Source organism: Corella eumyota, chromosome 6 (assembly GCF_963082875.1).
Source record: "Corella eumyota chromosome 6, kaCorEumy4.1, whole genome shotgun sequence".
Classification (NCBI taxonomy): Eukaryota; Metazoa; Chordata; class Ascidiacea; order Phlebobranchia; family Corellidae; genus Corella; species Corella eumyota.
This window is the reverse complement of record NC_137495.1, coordinates 14,820,569-14,828,207: the sequence shown is the minus strand read 5'-3', so window position 1 is coordinate 14,828,207 and position 7,639 is coordinate 14,820,569. Positions and strand designations below refer to the sequence as shown.

The 7,639-nt window shown below is 33.3% G+C and overlaps 1 pseudogene; it reads right to left on the bottom strand.

Moving 5' to 3' along the window:
• Positions 1–468: 468 nt before the first annotated feature.
• Positions 469–5,384, bottom strand: LOC145755953 (protein spinster homolog 1-like; annotated as a pseudogene).
• Between the last annotated feature and the right edge of the window lie 2,255 nt (positions 5,385–7,639).

Sequence of the window (7,639 nt, the reverse complement as noted above, 5' to 3'; positions counted from 1 at the left end):
CGATTTACGATCACCATTTTGATCGGCACATCACTATTAATAATTTGCATTTTTGAAAAATAATCTTAAAAAATAGATGATATCAATTTTATAGTTTTCTAAAATTTTAAAAGAAGTAACAAAAACAAAATATATTTCAGAAATATAAAACAATAATAATTTCTCATAAAATATGGAGTAATTATAAAGTAAGGGAATACAAAATCCTAAAAGTAATAAAAACTGTAAAATTAACATTATTTAAATTTCTGTTTAGTTAATATAAATTAGAAAATAAAAACAGCAAGAATGGCAACAAATAATTTAGGAACTAAAATAACTCGCTAGTATAATATTAAAAATAACTTTAAAAAAATTTTTGCAAAAAAATTTCACTAATAAATATTTAATAAAATTAAAATATTGTCATGATAAAAATTTTTTAAATTTATAAATGTTTAAAATAATTCAAAAACTTTATTTTTTAATTTAAAGTTTTGTTTTATTAACTATCGCTTCACTTTCTTCACAATTATTCGCTTCAATGCTCATGTGCAGTGAACCACGCAGAAGAGAAATTTGAGTCAACAAAAAGAAAAAAGAACCTGAAATTAGAAAAAAGTTTTCGTAAAAACTAAAAAAAGGGTTTAAAAATCAAACTATATAAACCAATAAATTATTATTTAAAAAACTTGGCTTTGCTGCATGAGGTCCTGGGTTCGATTCCCACTGCTCTTGAGCTGTAACTTTATTGAGTAAGGTGCTATAAACGATATAAACTCCTGCTAAGCCAGCACTTAATCAGCAGCATAATTATCGAACAATTATAATATCCCAAACTGCCACAGGCAACTCGAGACTGGGTCAGGGTAACAAATATACCTCCATGTTTAGGTCGTAAAGTTGACCTTCCCACATCGAGGATAAACAGTTACAAAGAAAAAAAAAACTTACTAGCCAAGTAAAATCCTGGGTAAACGATGTACAGTGCTTCCCTGAAACCTAAAACTTTGATCATAGGTGGTACTATAAGAGGGGCATTCCCTCCAATATTATTGATCACAAAAATAAACATAGCGATCGCTGTCGCGCGTGACTGGGCAGGAAAGAACTCAACCAAAACAGTGAACAAAACTCCGAACCACATTTCCGCTGTGTTTTAAATAAAATTTGATTACAATAAAGTCATCTCGAAACTGGGTCGGGGTAACTGTTCTCTTAAAAAAATATGAAACTATTTACCGAATAAATAAGCTCCAAAGAGCGAAATAAAAGCATAAGGCGGAGAAAAGTAAAGAGTTCCCGCCGCTAGAGGGCAGGCTATTGCTTGACTAACGACCAAAACCCACAATCTTGTTCGTACACCTAAAAAAAATTGATTTAAAATTAAACCCCCAAAAAAATGGAATATTTCTAAATACAAATCTACAAAATTTTTGTTATATTAATAATACTGTCAATTTACACATAATGGGACATTTATATTAACCCCCTTATACCCTATCCCTTCTCTGAAAATAAAACTGTTTTATTGTACTTATTTATCTTTAACGTGGGAAGGTCGAATGCACAACCTAAACATAGAGTAACATCAGTTACCCCGACCCGGTCTCAAGTTGACAGTTTGGGATATTATAATTGCTCAATAATTAAGCTGCTGATTAAGTGCTGGCTCAGCAGAAGTTAATATCGTTTATAGCACCTTACTTAAGGGCTCTACAGCATGGAAGCAGTGGGGATCGAACAACAGAACTTATGTAGTAAAGACAAGGGTTTTGACCACTACACCATGCTGCCAACCTTCAATTTATGTCAAAATTTTCAGATAATGCCATTTTCGAAAACTATTTTAGAAAAGTGTCCATTCAGTAAAATCGAATTTTTAATAATATGATCAAAATAAAGATTACAGTATTTAGAAGCGAGTAAATCGGACAAAATTCCACCAGTGATTATCCCAATCGTTCCACCAACGATGGAAGTTAAACTCATCCACAACCCCACCTCTGTGCCGGGGTAATATTGATCAAAATATAACTGACTGTTGTAAGACCAACAAAAACTTGCTGAAAAAATTAAAATTTGATTTAGATTTTGTTATCCTCGATGTGGGAAGGTTAACTTCATGACCTGAACATAGATGAATATTTGTTACCCCGACCCAGTCTCGAGTTGCCTGTGGCAGTTTAAGAGCAGAAGGGATCGAACCAAAGACCTCATGTAGTAAAGCCAAGTGATCTGACCACTACAGTATGTAGGGTGAGGTTTAAAGCTTGATTTCCAGTAGCGGCATGTTGAAGCACCGACTAAGGATTTTATTGCATAAATATAAAACTCACCAGAATGTCTGAATGAAGCCCCAACCAGTAACAATAAGATAGTTGGAGATTTGATAAATAATTTGAAAGTTGTCAAAATTGATATCAACACCGACTGCTTTTCTAAATAATAAAATTTATAGCCAGGTTTATAAATAGCTTAGTTAAAAATATAGTTTGCAAAATAGACCAAATAACTTTTAAACATTTCTCCAAAAAAATAAGAAATTTTACGGCAGACTTAAAAAACATAATTCTTATAATGAAAATGGCAGAATGGTGTAGTGGTAAGAACACTTGCTACACCACACATAAGGTCGTGAGTTCAATCCCCACTGCTCTCATGCTGTAGCACCCTTAAGTAAGTGTTATAAACGGTGTGAACACCTGCTGAGCCAACACTTAATCAGCAGATTAATTATCGGACAAATATATTGAATAATATCCCAAACTGCCAAAGTCAATTTGAGACCAGGTTGGGGTAACTGATGTTACTCTTTGTTTAGGTCGTGGGATCGACTTTCCCACATCGAGGATAAATAAATCCCAAAAACAGTTTTATTTATTAAACAATTTATCAAAAGTATTAAATACCAAAGTCTATCTCATATTTGTTTTTCTCTTCAGCTTGTTCTATAATTTTACGTTCTGGTTCTTTGACAGAGAAATATAAAATAATCGCCATAATTATGCCTGGAGCTCCAGCTATAAAGTAACACCAACGCCAGCTCTAAGAAAAAATTAACAAAAGATTAGTTAAAAATCAATTCAAAACAATAAAATTAATTTTTTGGGGGTTGATTTGATAAAAAAACCTAAAAATAAATCGTTCAAAAAAAGGGTAGGCTACTACGTTATGAGAGTAGTGAGAATCGAACCCAGGTCCTCATGTAGTAAAGCCAAGTGTTCTGACTACTACACCATGCTGCCGGTCAAAAATATTTAAAAAATTTTCACCATTCCAAGAATGTTGGCGTCAGTTACATAATTTCCAACAGCAAATGCCAAACCATATCGAAAATAAATTCCAAAGTTGAAAAAACTCATCGCAAAAGCTCAAACTTTCTGTGAGAAAATGTCGGCCACCAAACTTGAGGTAAGAGGAGTACAGGCCGACTCTCTGAGAAAAAAGTTTTAGGTTTTTAAAAGAATTTATTATACATACAAAACAAAAAAATATGATATTATTAAGGTTTGTTAAGACCCTATAGCATAAGAGCAGTGGGAATTGAACAAAGAACCTCATGTGGTGATGCCAAGTGCTCTTACCACTACACCATGCTTCACCCACAAATTTAATTAAAAATAATAACTGGTCCAAAAAACTATTTATTTTTTAAATATTTTTTTACTGAAACAAACTTTAAACTCACCCTGCCCCAAAGCCAACTCTCAGCAAAGCTAACAACCAATAAGTGTCGGCAAATCCGGTGGTAAAAGTCATTACCGAGTAAAAGAAAACACTTGCAGATAATATCTGGATTCTAAACAATAAAATAAAAAGAGTTTTATAAAAGTTAATTCAAAATTTAAATATTGAAAAGCAAAATAAATAAAATAAAATTTTCAAGAGATTTTAGGTTTGCATAGAAAATGGAGTTACTGACATTTTACCAAAAACTATATTCCCAAAAAACACCATTTTACTAACAATAGCACATTTTCAGTTACCTCTCATTTACTCAAAAAAAAATGATTTTATAAAAAAAAAGCTCTCATTCTGTAGCGCCATTAAGTAAGGCGCTATAAACGGTATAAACTCCTGCTGAGCCAGCACTTTATCAGCAGCTTACTTAATGGGCAATTATAATCTATAATATCATAAACTGTTGAAGGCAACTCGATAATGGGTCAGAGTAAATGATGTTACTCTATGTTTAGGTCGTAAAGTTGACCTTTCCACATTGAGGATAAATTAATATAAAAAATAGTCGGTAATCAACCTGTTATATTTATCGCCAACAACTCCCATTACAACTCCCATAACAGTAAAAATGGCAATAAATATTGGACCAGCAAGAACTTGGTATTCTATTCCCTGGCCTGAGTAATTCCATTCACAATATATCGTTCCATTCTATCCCATGAGATTACATCTAAAAATTAAGATTATTAATAATTTACTTTATTAGTTAGCATGTTGTAGCATCGTTAAGTAAGACGTGAGATCCTGGGTTTGATTCCCACTGCTGGCATGTTGTAGCATTCTTAAGTAAGACCTGAGGTTCTTGGTTTGATTCCCACTACAGTTGTGTTGTAGCATCCTTTAATAAGAACTAAGATCCTGGGTTTGACTCCAGCTGATGGCATGTTAAAGTAAATCTAAGTTAGCTTTAGAATTTATGGATATTATTAAATATATTTTACAGTCATTAATCTGCTGATAATTGTCGTAGCAAAAGTTTCTATTAATAATAGGCCTTACTTAAAGAAGCTAAAGTATATAAGCAGTGGGGATCAAACCCAGAACCTAGTTTAGTGAAGCCAAGTGTCTTACCACTACACTATGTCGTCAGGAGTTAAATTTATTTACAATTAAACCTTTTGAAACTGGAAATAAAACAGTCAATATATATAAGATGGTACTAAAATACAGAATGTGAAAAGTTGAGGGTTCGGAAAATAGTAAGGGGGCATATGTAAACGTTAACAAAAAATCACTGAATGCGAAAAGGGCAAAATTTTTATACTTTTCCCTATCATCCCTCAGTCCTAAATAAATACCGACTTTATCCCACAGTGAAATACAAAATTTCCGTTCCATCCCACATTCTCCAAATTTTTGTTAACGTTTACCTTTAGTATTGTCTAATATAGATCTAAGAAAACAAGATAATATTAGCATGCAAAATTAACAACTACTCACTGTGTTGAATTCTTCACATCTCTGCATTTTGTGTTTGACAGTTTTTCAACATTTATGTCCAAGGTCAAACAAGCCATGTCTCCAAAATGAACGTCCTGTGCCATTTCCTTTGAGGTGACACCAATCATAAAATGACCCAACTCCCCAAACCCATAACACAACATTAGGATTGTTATACAATACCAATGATACATGGGCTCCCCTTTAAATGTTTTAACCATTTTCAAATTGTTTTCCTAATGTTAAGGTAAACTGAATTTAAATTCTGTTAAAATATATTTTTACAATTATTAATTAGTGATGCGGAAAGGTCGACTTGACAACTTAAAAAAATCTGCTGGTTAAGTGCTGGCTCAGCAGAAGTTCATACGGTTTATATCGCCTTACTTAAGAGCGCTACAGCATGGAAGCGATGAGAATCGAACCCAGGACCTCATGTAGTGAAGCCAAGTGTTCTGCCATTATTACAGTATATATAATTTTAAAATTTGATAAATAAAAATTGTTCGTTATTTGTTTAAATATTAATAAAATAATAAAAACATTATTCAGCAAAAAAGATTTAATTTATGTCTAAAATTAACTTAAAATTTTATCCAGAATATATCAGCTAACGCAAACAATTTTGGCAAATATTGCCAGACCATAACTTTTCTGATTTTTTTAACTTAAATATATCTTAACATTTCTTTGTTTTTACTTTATAATTTGCTCAATTAATCTAAAAACATCTGTTTTTGGTCTGTTTACAAAATCACATTTCCTCAACGCGATGTCAACAAAAAGTTGAAGTAGTTACTCATATGCGGCGTACGAAAAATGTCACCACTTTTTAAATACTCATTGCAAGAAAGTCAACTTCAAGACCTAAATATAGAGTAACAACTGTTACCTTGACCCAGTCCTAAGTTGCCTTTAGCAGGTTAGAGTATTATTGATTATATTTGCACAATAAATAAACTGCTATATAAGTTATGACCCAGCAAGAGTTTATGTCGTTTATAGCACCTTACTCAAGGGCGCTACTGCATGAGAGCAGTGGGACTTAAGTCTAGGACCTCGTATAGAAAAGCCAAGTGTTCTGACTACTAAACCAGGCTGCCTTAACACAATTTAACTAAAAATATTTTACCAAATAAACATGAATTAGAAACTGTACAAAAAACGATGTTTTACCATTTTTATCACAAACAAACAAGCCCAAGATATTCACCTCAAAAACTACCAAGCGACCTAACTACTAAGACTAAAACGCAAGACATCTACCTAAAAACCTAGCAAGCGAACCAACTACTAAGACTGTAGTGCAAGACATCTACCAAAAATCCTAACAAGTGACCTAACTACTTAGACTAAAGCGCAACACATCTACCAAAAAATCTCGCAAGCAACCTAACTACTAAGACTGAAGCGCAACACATCTACCAAAAAACCTAGCAAGCAACCAACTACTAAGACTGGAGCGCAACACATCTACCAAAAAAACTAGCAAGCAACCTAACTAATAAGACTAAAGCGCAAGACATCAACCAAAAAACCCAGCAAGCGACCTAACTACCTAAACGGACCAAAGCTTTAAAACTATGCCAACTTAGGGGAAAACAGTTCCTGCCATAGCGTAGGTGATCCGATATTCATAAAAGCGAACAGTCGATCAAAGCCATCGGCCTAAAGGCACTACAAGCTGCTCAGACGCGCTTATAAAACCAACGAATATCCACGTACGAAGAAGTGGTTGGCCTCCCATAGTCGCTGGGAGGCCTCCCATTTAAATTTCCCTAACTGTTAGTTGAACATCGAAATCTTGAGCCTAGGTTAAGCTTAAAATGAAGCTATTTGTGGTCCTTTGTAAAAGTCCAAGTTTACGCTTTGTATATGTGTTGGCTTAGCATAAGCAAAAATTTATTTTAAACGACAATTTTTTTGATTTTTGTAAATAAAAAATGTTTTGGGTGAAAATTGTGACATGTTGAAAATTGAAAGCTTGCGTCGTTCGTCCGGTTTATAAAATGCGGAAAAGCGGAATTTTTAAACCTTACCCTAATCTTCCCTTGAAAAGTATCTGCCCATACTCTTTAAAATTGAAAAAAACGACTTTTTACCTAAATATAGGAAAGATATTTAACATATTTAGAGCATGAGATTTTCTTAAAAGAGCATTTCAAGGCACAATATTTTAGTAAAAGGTAATTAAAAAGTTAACTCAGGACATGAGTTCTTTTTTCATAATGATGCACACTATAAGGCTAATAATAAAGATGCTACAACATACCATCAGTGGGAATTAAACCCAGGATCTCAGGTCTTAAGGAAGTTACAACATGCCATCAGTGGAAATCAAACTAAGGACCTCAGGTTCTTACTTAAAGATCCTACAACATGCCTTCAGTGAGAATCAAACCAAGGACCTCAGGTTCTTACTTAAAGATCCTACAACATGCCACCAGTGGGAATCAAACTAAAAACCTTAGGTTCT